Source organism: Aristolochia californica, unplaced genomic scaffold, assembly GCF_029961685.1.
Source record: "Aristolochia californica isolate CCGP_79_NKW_82.1479 unplaced genomic scaffold, dmAriCali1.0.hap1 SCAF_5, whole genome shotgun sequence".
Taxonomy (NCBI): domain Eukaryota; kingdom Viridiplantae; phylum Streptophyta; class Magnoliopsida; order Piperales; family Aristolochiaceae; genus Aristolochia; species Aristolochia californica.
The window spans coordinates 37,118,221-37,131,705 of NW_027182214.1; positions in this window are offsets into that span (position 1 = coordinate 37,118,221).

Below are 13,485 nucleotides of genomic sequence, written 5' to 3' on the forward strand. Positions count from 1 at the left end.
GTAACAAACACTTGTTGCAGTCCTTATCTCCTTATTATCCTCATAAATTCGTTACTATTGCTGATGGTACCCAAACCAAGGTCCTTGGCAAAGGTTCCTCCTCTCTTACTTCATCTATTCCCTTTCAAGATGTTTTGTTTGTTCCTCAATTTCCTTTAAATTTGCTCTCAGTTAGCCAATTGACCAAACAATTAAATTGCTCTATCACCTTCTCACCGTCTTCTTGTGTCTTTCAGGATCTCACTACGAAGCGGGTGATTGGTGGCGGCCATGAAAAGGGGGGTTTGTACTACTTCACTCTTCCACCATTAGCTGCATTATCGTCCACTACATCTAAGGCCCAACTTTGGCACAACCGACTTGGTCATCCATCTACCCCTTCGCTTCGTTCTTTGGTTCCATCTTTAAAAGGACTTTCTAATATCAGTTGTGAGGTTTGTCAATTAAGTAAACATGTCAGGAGTACATATTCTCCTCGTCTTACAACTACAAGTACTGCTCCATTTGAGCTAATACATTCTGATGTATGGGGCCCTTTATGTGTCTCAAATATTTCCCAAGTTAAATATTTTGTCATTTTTGTTGATGATTTTACTCGAGTGACTTGGTTATTTCTATTTAAAGAGCGTTCCGAAATTCTTCCTTTGTTTAAAAATTTTCATGCTATGGTCTTGACACAATTTGGGAAGAAAATTTAAACCCTTAGATCTGATAATGCTAAGGAATACATGTCTCATGACTTCAAATCATTTTGTGAGAGTAATGGGCTTATTCATCAAACATCATGTGCCTATACTCCTCAACAAAATGGTGTTGCTGAAAGGAAGAATCGTCATCTTTTTGAAGTTGCTCGGGGCCTCCTCTACTCCATGAAGGTACCCTATATCTATTGGCCTCATGCTATACTTACAACATGCTTTCTCATTAATAGGTTACCTTCATCAGTCCTTCATCATAAAACTCCTTACTCTGTGTTATTTAATGGTGAAGATCCTTTTTCTCTTCCTTTGAAAGTGTTTGGATGTACGTGTTTTGTTCATGTTACATCTCCACATAAAAATAAACTTGATCCTCGGTCTATGAAGTGCATTTTTTTGGGATACTCTCACACCCAGAAAGGTTATGTCTGTTATAATCCTACCCTTCGGAGGATGTTTATCTCTAGGGATGTGACTTTCTTTAAGGACACTCCCTTCTACTCCTCCCATGATGCTCCTCCAAGAAGGACTTGTCCTTCTACTACTCCTTGTCCTCTTGTGCCGTTCAATCTTGAAGTGGATCCATCCCCTGATGCACCGGCCGTACCTTCACCTGTGGAGTTGTCAGATCCACCTGAGGTAAGTCCTTCTCCTCCTATGTATGGGCCTGAATTTGATACTCGGCCTATTGCTTTAAGAAAAGAACGTCGCTCCTGTACTACTTCGCATCCTATCTCAAATTTTATGTCTCACCATCGCTTGTCTTCCGAGTGTTTTCAGTTTCTTGTGTCCCTTTCTTCTACTTCCGTTCCACAGTCGTATCAGGAGGCTCTGAGACATCCAGGATGGAAGGCGGCTATGGATGAAGAAATGCACGCCTTATATGAAAACCAAACCTGGTACTTAACATCACTCCCGAAAGGTAAAAGACCTGTTGGTTGTCGATGGGTTTTTTTGGTGAAACATAATCCGGATGGATCGGTTGCTCGTCTTAAAGCTAGACTGTTTGCTAAGGGCTATACGCAGTGCTATGGGATAGATTATGAGGAGACCTTCTCTCCTGTTGCAAAATTGAATTCGGTACGCATCATCTTATCTATTGCTGCTAACTCCTCATGGCCTGTCTATCAGTTGGATGTTAAAAATGTTTTTTTAAATGGTGATATCAGTGAGGAAATTTATATGGTTCAACCACTTGGTTATGTGGTTGAGGAGGAGTCAGTATGCCGATTAAAAAAGTCTTTATATGGGCTCAAGCAGTCCCCTCGGGCTTGGTTTGATAAATTTAGTCAAACACTCTTACGGTTTGGTTTTCATCGGTGCTCAGTTGATCATTCCGTATATTATAAAGATACGGTCAAAGGGAAAATATCATTGGCCGTATACGTGGATGATATTATCTTCACCGGTGATGATGCTTTGAGCATACAAGAGGTGAAACAGATGATATGTCAGGAATTCAAGACTAAAGACCTTGGTATGCTTAAATATTTTTTGGGTATAGAAGTTCTTCAATCCAAACATGGGATAATATTGTCTCAAAGGAAATATGTCTTGGATCTCCTTGAAGAAACAGGAATGAAGGGTTGTAGACCAGTTGACACACCTATGGATACAAATGTAAAATTATGTGCCACAAATGAAGAAGATATTGATATTGGCAAATATCAAAGACTCGTGGGAAAACTGATTTATCTCATGGTAATTAGGCCAGACATATCATATGTTGTAAGTGTTGTGAGTCAATTCATGCACAAACCACAAATTACCCACTGGCAGGCTTTAGAGAGAATATTACGTATCTAAAAGGATCTCCAGGAAGAGGATTGCTATATAAAAAACATGGGCACTTCAATATAGAAGGCTTCTCAGATGCAGATTGGGCTGGATCTCCTGATGATAGAAAATCTACATCAGGATATTGTACTCTGGTTGGGGGAAACTTGGTTACATGGAAAAGTAAGAAGCAAAATGTGGTTGCAAGATCTAGCGCCGAAGCAGAATACAGAGCTATGGCCCATACCGTTAGTGAACTTTTATGGATTAGGACCCTTCTTACCGAACTAGGTTTTTATAAAAAGGGGTCCATGAATCTGCATTGTGATAATCAAGCAGCTATTCATATCACTTCAAATCCAGTTTTTCATGAAAGAACTAAACATATTGAGGTGGATTGTCATTTTATACGGGAGAAGTTTCAAGCAGGAATAATCTCTCTCAAACATGTGTCATCTCAAGAGCAAGTAGCTGATATTCTCACTAAACCCGTTACATCTAAAATCCTATCATTTATATGTGGCAAGCTGGGTATTTATGATGTCTTTTCTCCTCCAGCTTGAGGGGGAGTGTTGGAAGATGGGCTCAAGCCCACGAGCTCAAGACAAGAAGCCCACACGTCGAAGGAGTGGCATATGTGTAAAATATGGTACTTTCCATAAAGATGACATAGAAGTGTAAATATGTGTTCCTTTTATGTCTTTTGTTTTATCAAGTTGTAGCCCTAAGGGTATTGTAAAACTATAAATAAAGGCATTGGTTAAGAGGTAGGGCATTGAAGCACTCTCCTCTCTTTCCACAAATTCATCCAGCCCTCATTTTTCTTTTTGACGCAATCCTCTTCTCCCTTAATCCAAACTCTCTTCTTCCACGTTCTTCTTCTTCTCTTCTTTTCTTTCAAAGCTCCTATCTCCTTTGTATCATTACCGACAACCAACATGTCATCGACATAGAGTAAAAGAATAATGAAATTTCCACTAGAGTACCTTTTCATGAAGACACAATTGTCGAAAGTGGTCTTGCTGAAATTGTTGTCACACAAAAAGGATTCAAATCTTTTGTACCAGTTTCGCGGTGCTTGTTTCAAACCATAAAGGCTCCTCCTCAATCTGCACACCAAGTTCTCTTTGCCATTTTCAGCAAATCCCTCGGGTTGCTCCATATAGAGCTCCTCCTCCAAATCACCATGGAGAAAAGCGGTTTTCACATCAAGCTGCTCAATCTCCAGATTCAAACTAGCGGCCAAACCAAGTATAACCCGAATAGAGGACATCTTGACCACGGGCGAGAATATCTCCTCAAAATCAATCCCCTTCTTTTGATCAAATCCCTTTACAACTAACCGAGCCTTGTACCTCGACTTTAATTCTGTGCCATCTAATTTCAAACGAAACCCCACTTGTTCCTGAGTACCTTCTTACCTTAGGCAATTCAACTAACTCAAAGGTGCGATTTTTATGCAAGGAATTCATCTCATCTTGCATAGCTTCAAACCACTCACCCTTTTGCTCATGACACATAGCTTCTTCAAAGCTTTCAGGTTCACCACCGTCAGTGAGCAAAACATACTCATGTGGAGAGTAACTTGAAGTAGGCCTTCATTCACGATTTGATCTTCTCAACTCTTGTAAAGGTGGACTTTGATTTTCTGATTGCTCGCCTTGATCTTCAATTTCGGTATTCTGGTTGCTTTCAACTTCTTGCTTACTCGAGATGGGTGTAAGATCAACAAAGTGACTAGAAGAGGTTTTCACATTTTCAGGATTTTCCAAATTCTCAATAGTTTCTTCTTCAAAGAAAACTACATCCCGAATCCTTAACACCTTCTTCTCAATCGGATCCCACAATCTATAACCAAATTCACCGGTTTTTTAACCCAAGAAAATACACTTCTTTGTCTTGCTATCAAGCTTGGCTCTTTCATCTCTAGGAATGTGCACAAATACTCGACAACCAAATACCCGCAAGTGTCCATAAGACATCTTTTCCGGTCCAAACCCGCTCGGGAACATCACCATCTAATGCATGAGAAGGTGAGAGAATAATCAATGAACAATGGTGTTCATCGCTTCACCCCAAAAAGATTTTGAAAGCTTCGAATGAGAGAGCATACACCGTATTCTCTCACAAATTGTGCGATTCATTCTCTCGGTTACTCCATTCTGTTGCGGGGTTTTTGGCACCGTTCTTTCAAGCTTGATTCCATTAACCTTGCAGAAGTTTCAAATGGCCCGCGGTACTCACCACCATTGTCTGATCGAATGCATTTCAATTTCCGACCTGTTTCTCTTTCAACTGCAGCAAGGAACTGTTTGAACACTTCCAAAACTTGATTCTTTGTCTTCAAGGCATAAGCCCATAGCTTTCTAGAATGATCATCCATGAAAGTGACAAAGTAAAGAGCTCCTCCAAGTGTGCTATCACCCATGGAACAAAGATCGGAATGAACCAAATCCAAGACATTCGACTTCTTAGTGGCAAGACTTCTCTTGAAAGCAATTCGATGTTGCTTACCCGCCAAACAATGCATACATGATGTCAGAGATGTACCATCACTCGGCACACAATCCTTTCTAGCCAGAATTTGAAGCCCTTTCTCACTCATGTGACCTAGCCGCAAATGCCACAAATTGGTTGAGTTACCTTCAATTGCATTCACCTCGCCAAATAATTTAACCCGCGTTGTATAAAGCGAGTTTGATTTCTCACCCCGGGCAACAACAAGAGAACCTTTGGACAACTTCCACTTCCCATCACCAAAATGACTACGGTACCCTTCATCATCAAGAGCACCAACAGAAATCAAATGAAGCCTCATATCCGGCACATGCCGAACATTCTTGAGAAGTAACATGCACCCCCACACTGGTCTCCACACACACATCTCCAATGTCGGAGATGTAGCATACCCCATCATTCCCCTTTCTTACCTTGCCAAAATCACCTTGCATGTAGGAAGTGAACAAGTCACTTCTAGAAGTGACATGAAATGAAGCTGCTGAGTCTATCACCCAAGTGGAGTCTTGACTTGTGAAATTGACAAAACCGGCATCACAAGCAATGATTGCTTCACCGTCATATGCAGCGGCAGCGGTAGCGGTGCTTTCCTTCTCATTCTCATCAGATCTGGGCCTAGACTGATCCCTCTTAGTCTTTGCCTTCAGCTTTTTGCACTCAAACTTCATGTGTCCCAGTTTTTGGCAATAGTAGCAAACAATGCCCTTGCGAGATTTTGATCTCCCTTTCGACTTATCATTGTTGTCATGTCTGTGAAAGTTTCTATGTCTACTCCTTCCACGATTCTCAGTAACAAGAGCAACTGACTCGTTTGTAATGCCCAACTCTTTACGCCTCAACTCCTCATTGAGCTTGCTATCTTTCACCATGGCAAGAGTCACAGTACCATTGGGTGCCGAATTGCTCCATGACACTACAAGAGTCTCCCAACTATCCGGTAAGGAGCTCAAAAGAATTAAGGCTTGTAGTTCTTCATCCAAAGCCAATTTCATAGTAGCTAGCCGATTCACGCAGTCCTGGAACCAACTCAAATGCTCACTTACTGATGAGCCCTCGTGATACTTCATGTTCACAAGTTTTCGAATGAAAAAGGCTTTGTTTTGGGCTGTTTTGCACTCATACAAACTCTCAAGTTTCTCCCACAACTTCTTGGCATCGGTTTCTGTTGAGACATGATGAAATACTGAATCATCAACCCACTGTCTGATCAAGGCTACAGTTTTACAGTTGGATAAATTCCAAGCAGCATCTGTTTTATCCACTGGTTTCACACCCATTACCGGTTCATAAGCATCCCTACAGAATAGGAAATCTTCCATTCTGGACTTCCAAATGGAAAAATTGGACGAAGACAGCTTAATCATCGTACCCTGATTTTGATTTCCCTCCATTCCAGCAATTTATTGATAAATTCAGAACACACAAAAAAATTACTAGAACAAAATTACTTGAACAGTGTCGTCGGACTGAGCACACGACCAACTCCTCTCCTCCTTCTGCCGTCAACAGTGACGGCGCAGCAACAAGAGTCTCAAAAAACTTGAGCGCACGGCAAAACAAAAATTCTGGTATTTGGCGACAGGGCTTCAATGTCTTCGGCTCCACGAATCAAAAATTTTTTTTTGGTCTGCAAAGGTCTTGATGCTTGTCGAGAGTCCCACGGACTCTCCTCGCTCTCTCTCTCTGTGGGAACAGCTCCGGACAGGAGAGAGAGGGTTTCCGTCGGGAGGGCGTGTATGGAACGGCGTTCCGTATATCGGCTGGCCGGCGGGGCTAGCTTGCGGCGACGGCGCTGGGGCCGATACATAGAGGAGAACAGAGCCCCGACGCAGAAAAAGAGGCAGCCACTGTTTACGACGATGCCGCCGTCTAGCTCCGGGGCGAAGATACTCCACCCGACACCGAAAATCGATTTGGGAGTCTCCCTGCGTCGTTGCCTAATGGGAACCTTTCTCCCGCAGTCGTCGCTGAACTGGTTTTACCAGCTCTGATACCAGATGTTGGGGATTTGGGGATTTCAGAGAGACGACGACAGCCAGAGGGAAAACAGAGCGGAAGCAAATTTTTGGATTATTCCGCAGTAAACCTAAGTTACAGGAAGTTAAATACTCCAAACATAAAATTACATAAAAGGTCTCAACAAGACTAGTATTTACAATCATGTCCCAAATGAAATCGGGACCCACCACTGATCACAAGTGTCAATATTGTTAGCAACCTCAGAAACTTTGTCGTTGGGATCAAATACCCATCTCAGAAAACATTTCCACGGTGGGAGCTTGAATTTGCGTTTAGTTTTAGACGGCTTCGAGAAAAGTAAACCCATAAGAATCTTGTATCATTGAAAGCAATAATCTTGAATCATTGAAGCGCCATGGATTTGGCCTTTGAGGCAGAGGTCATTCAGGATCATTCTTACCCGCTCCAGGCAGATCGACTTCACCACCACGACCTCCAAACCCATCGGGAGAGCTACCGCCATGGAGAAAAGTGGTCGTGATCATAAACTAAGCACGTGAACTTCTTGTTAGGTCAGAAATTGATTTATAGAAATAGTCACTGTATCTTTGACCGTTATTGCAATTTCTTTCCCGCCTTATACCCGTGTAAACCAAAAGTTTTGAAAACCAAACCGGCCTTCAAACCGGGACAATGACTAGTTTTGGTCCTTCTATAGATTCAAACAAAAGTTTGATAGATGGGTTTGATTAATATTGGAATATTAATATTCTAACCCAACACGGTTTTCTTAAAGATTGGGTTATATCCTAGTCTAGGTTGGAAAACCATCATAATATACCATTAAAACTTGACAGTGTGAAACACGAGAAAATAAAGGAAGGAGTTTAGATTACATTTTCACACCTGCTGATACTATGCTGGACCACTGATTTTCAGTCGCCAATGTTGGACCTGCGTTATCCGATTGGAGCGAACCATGGGACATGAGTGTTAAGTTGTGGAGCCTAATCAACGCCCTACATTGAGTCAGTACGCGGATCGACCTTAGTGGTAAGGTCACCATGGGGGTTGGAAGGGGGCAAGGAGCCCCCTCTCGGGGGTGTGGGGGCGAAGACCCCGCCAAATCCAAGGTATATTGAATATTGTTTCATTAAGGGCATTGTGGATATTTCACTCTTTTATCACGGTTGCCCTAATTTTCTTTTTATATTGGGGGTGTCGCTATTAGGTTTTATCATCATTCGAGGAGCATCTTGAGTTGCGGCCCCCGAGTGAGGTTAGAGAAAAACACCTGTAAGTGAGTGCGATTTCTCTTGTAAACTATTTCATCTTTATAGTGTATTACTGCAGCGGCAGAAGACAAGACATAGTCACACCTTGAGGTGAACCTGTATAAATCTTGTTTGTTCTTGTGCTTGCTTTTCCTTTCTTCTGCGATCATTAATATTGTTCTCGTTAGTTTAGAATCAGGGCATCTAATTCCTAACAATGAGTTACCACGTTGACTGGGTTAGGGACGCTCCAGCAAAAGCCTTTAACGCGTCCTCATCGGCTATATATATATGCAGTCTGCACTACATTGCAATTTTACAGAAGACTGATTGAGAGAAAGGAAAAGTGTGAAGGGAAGATAGAGCGATCAAAAAGTGAAGGGCAGGTGAATCAGAAGAGTTTGGAGTAGGATTTTGGATTTGGGATTTGTGAAGAAGAGAGAGTGATGGCGAAGAGAAGAGCCAATGAGGATTAAGAAACAAACATGGCGCTTGTGCGGAGTTTCATCAATTGCCCCAAGAAGAGACCCGATACCTTCAAGAGGCGATCCAAGGGCCTCAAGTCTCTCTACAACCAGCTCTCTACCTTATGTGGTATTGAAGTTCTCTTTCTCTGCTCCGGTGCTCCAAATGGCGACCTTGAATCTTGGCACAACGACAAATTCAAGATTAACAGTCTCGTTCATCATTATAGCGGGATGAGTTCCGAAGTGCGATAGTGCCATAGGGTCCATGCCTCTACTCTGTTGGGCCGCCTTCAAACCTCTACTTCCCTACCTGCCTCCACCTTTCCACCTACGAGAGCAGACTTATTACCAACCAGATCTTTTTCAGTTGCACATGACCTCCCTCCCAAAGACTTCACCGACAACCCCTCACCAGCCGGGACTTCGATTGTGCATAATGCCTCTCCTAAATAATTTGCCTTAGACAAACCTTCACCGGCAGAGTCGACCACTTTGTTAGAGGCTTCATCTGCATCTCCCTCTTCTCTGGAGAGCTTTCAACAGATACAAGACGGGTTCTATCCTTCTTGGGAGAGCTTTCTGACACCAGACACTAGAATGACCTCTAACCAAGACATTGATTAGTGCTCTTTTCCTATCAATAAAGTTGTGCTTGGTTTTTCTTTGTTGAAGGCTTCATATGCCTCTTCCTCTTCTCCGGAGAGCTTTCAACAGATACAGGATGGGTTCTGTCCTTCTTCGGAGAGCTTTCTGCCACTAGACACTGACGTCTAATCAGGACTTTGATCAGTGCTTTTTTCTATCAATAAATTTGTGTCTGATTTATCTTTGTTGGAGGCTTCATATGCATTTTCCTCTTCTCTGGAGAGCTTTCATCAAATACAAGATGGGTTCTCTCCTTCTTTGGAGAGATTTCTGCCACCAAACACTGGAATGACCTCTAACCATGAGTTTTTTCAATACTCTTTTCTTATCAATAAAGTTGTACCTGGTTTTTCTTTGTTGGAGGCTTCATATTCATATTCCTCTTCTCCGGAGACCTTTCAACAGATACAGGATGGGTTCTCTCTTTCTTTGGAGAATTTTCTTCCAACGGAGTTGATCACAAACCCTTGAATGACCTCTAACTAGGACTTTGATTTTTTTTATTTTTTCTTTGTTAGAGGCTTCATTTGCATCTCCCTCTTCTTCGGAGAGCTTTCAACAGATACAGTATAGGTTCTCTCCTTTTTCAGAGAGCTTTAACTTTGATTTTTCTAATTTAGTGGAGGACCAAACTGTTGAAGATAAGATGCGATCAGATCTTAAGATAGATCCTAAGATAAGAGGATTTTGTGATTAAGATTTAATGATTTGTAATTTGAATTTAAACGGGATAAAATCCTTTATAAATATGTAAATCTGATTTGTATCTTATTATTGGAATATACAAAATTTTATTATGGTATCACAGTGGTGTGCTATCATAGGCAACCAAAAATAAAACTTATACTCTTAAAAATATATGTAGTAGTGCGAGTAAGGATCGATCCCACGAAGAGTGATTAGTCTACTTTTATGCTCCATGAACAAGGATGGGAGGGGTTTGAGTATAACGAAAACACTTTTAAGAAAAACAACTAAAACAACTTAGAAACAATTCAAATTTAAAGAATTGAAATCAATCAAAAGAACAAACCTTGGTCTAAGTCAACATCCACCATCGGAATTTCACAATTGATCATCGATGCAAGCATATATCAATTCGCACTTGAGTATTCACCGTTGGAACTATCTTCCTATCTCTCATTTCGTAGTTAATTAAAAAACAAGAGATCCAGTTAATCCTAACTACTAAACAACCCAAGACAAGCGCTAAAGGTTTAATCTAGCAGTAGCCTTAAGAATTAGAAAGATCGATGAAGCTAAACAACACAAGCACAAGCGGCTGCATTTAATTTAGTTCAGCAATCTTCTCAAGATCTAATAATTCCTGACGTGAAAAATCATCAAATCTAGATTGCTTCACAGGTTAGATTCTTTTAATGGAACGTTCCAACGGATGATTCTTTTTACTGCTGCTATGTACATTCCATACTGCTGTCCTTCTACAAGTCTTTGCTTCTCTCTAACTTTACTCTTGTGCCTGATTTTTCTTTGTTGGAGGCTACGTCTCCCTCTTCTCTGGAGAGCTTTCAGCAGATATAAGATGGTTCTCTCCTTCTTCGGAGAGCTTTAACTTTGATTTTTCTGATTTAAACAACAACAACATGTTGCGACTATATGTATTACGACATTGACAATGCTATCGTGTTTATTTTCTGAATTTTGTAAAGAGTTTGTAAAACGTTTATTTTTTAATTCAAAGTGATCATCCTTTCGCTCCACTCTTTGAATGAACCCAAGAACCACATCGATGATGGCCTTGGTTACGAAAGCATCAAAAGTCTCAGTTTCCTAAATGATAGAGGGACATGCAAGGTATCTCTTCTCTTTTTCTCTTTCTTTCGGGTCTCTACTTATTTCTTTTTTTCAAATTTTTGGTTAATTTTTATTTTTCAAGGAACATGCAGGTGGGCAGTAATCTTGTTTGTTTTGATTGGGGATTAGCATTTGGGATTATCCGTTGGCGTAGTCTCAATTGAGTTAGCATTAAATTATCTCCTTCAACACAAAGGAGCTACCTTCTTCATCCTTGGTTTTTTGTTTTCCTAATGTATTCAGAGATTAGTAGTTTTATGTCTTCTCTTTTTCTAATTTTCTTGTGCTTGCGAGGTTTATGGTTTTGATGCATGGTGAATGCGTCCTTCTTCATCGTCTTCCCTTGATGCCAGAGAATGCGTCCAAAATTATGGATGTGATGCGGGGGATTGTATTTGGTGGGGGGAGGGCAAAAATTATTGTGTTTCGGTTGCTTTTCCTTCTTATGGGTCATTAAGATGATGAGTGTTGGAATGGGCCTATCTTTAATATGCAACTTGCGCATTCGCTAATAGGTCACTCTTTTGGCGCAATGGTTAGTAACATGGTATCAGAGCAGGTTGGTCTCGAGTTCAAGTCCCGCTCCCTCGTTGTTCCGTCCCCGCATAGGTGGGACTTTGTCTTTGGCCGTCCCCGTATAGGTGGGATTGTGCATTTGCATTTGTACACGGGTGTTCCCCGTGCGGGGGAGTGTTGGAATGGGCATGTCTTTAATATGCAAGTTGCGCATTCACTAATAGGTCGATCTTTTGGCGCAGTGGTTAGTAACAAGGAGATTGGAGATTTTTTGTGGTGATTTCCCTCTTTGGGGAAAGCAGAGTATGTTGCTTGTGTTGATTGCAATTTATTGAAAAGATTGAAGCTACAAATACTTACTGCTAACCTACTGTTAAGAAGTGTGAATCTCCAATTAGCCTTTGAAAGCAATGATGCTGATTCAACTGATTTTGTTGCTCATACTTGAAGTGAAAGGGGTGTAGTACTATACCATGCAATTTTCTACGGGAACTACAATTTTGAAATTCCTTTAGTTTTTTTGCTAACTATTTTACTGCTTCTCTAGCATTTCCTTTTCTTTGAAAAACTGATAGAGAGCACCTAAAGAATGACAACTGGGAAGTTATTAAAAACTCTTGACGCATATCAAATTCAAGTAAGTTTAATCTACAGACATTGCATAAAAGTTACCATTAGAAGAAGATGGACATGCATTGACTCTATTAAATTTATTTTCATATATAAAAAGGTAGTCTGCAATTTAACATTTAGCACTCGTTTTCTTCTTTCATGTCACCTATTTCATTTCTTATTATTTAACATTTATAATGTATAGCCATTTTGACTGTGATGAGGATTGTTCAGAAAAAAGTGTCAAAGAATCATACAAATCATTTGACAAATTTCATCTCAAGGCTTGTAATTTTACCTATTTATCTTGTTTGGATATAGAACAAAAATCCTTACTTGCCTACCTATATTGGTTATCAAATGAATACAGGTGGTTGTTTTGTGTTTTCTAATGCCAAGTCAATAAAAATTTGAATATGGTGATAACCATATTCTTACAGATAAACCATCAAACAATTTTTTTACTTCAATTAGGCCATAATGATCATCCCAATAAAAAAAGGTATGAAGACAATTTCAATTTGCTTGACATTTTTTTATTTTTAAAAAGATTTTAAAATTTCTAAGTATTTCAATTTAAATTCTAAATATCATTTTATGTAGAGTTATTGGGAATGAAGTTGTCCATTCTACATAAAAATAAGCAAAAAAAAAAAAAAGTAAAATCAGTTTTCTTTTTTTATAGAAATTCAAAATTATATCCTCTCTTTTGTATACAAAAGAGATCATGTAAGAATGGTTAATTGTGTAAGTTTATAAGTTATTTAATATGAGTTTATACGATCAAAGTAGAACCACTATTTACAAAAAAAAATGATGTGGAGTTTTGGATGCAACTACTTAGGTAGCTCTCTATCAAGTATGAATCATTTGAAAGCAAACAAACAAAAGTCAGAATTTTATTTTCATAGGCATATTGTATAAAAAAAATAAAGTTGATTGAATGAATTCAACAACAAGGCAATTTAGGTAGTTATATATGTGTGTCAATGTACAAAGAATTTGGTTTGAGAAACGACGCGACTGTAAGTATGGCGACAACAAAGAAATGCAAAATTTTAGGTGATCTAAGGTTCGATCTCCAATTTAATCTTCTAATTCAATCCACACACAAATTTTATTCCAACCATGTTTAATTCAACAAACAAATAGGAACTTCTTTAGTCAACTAACCTCAATTTATAGCTAGCCTCCACTAAATGTTTG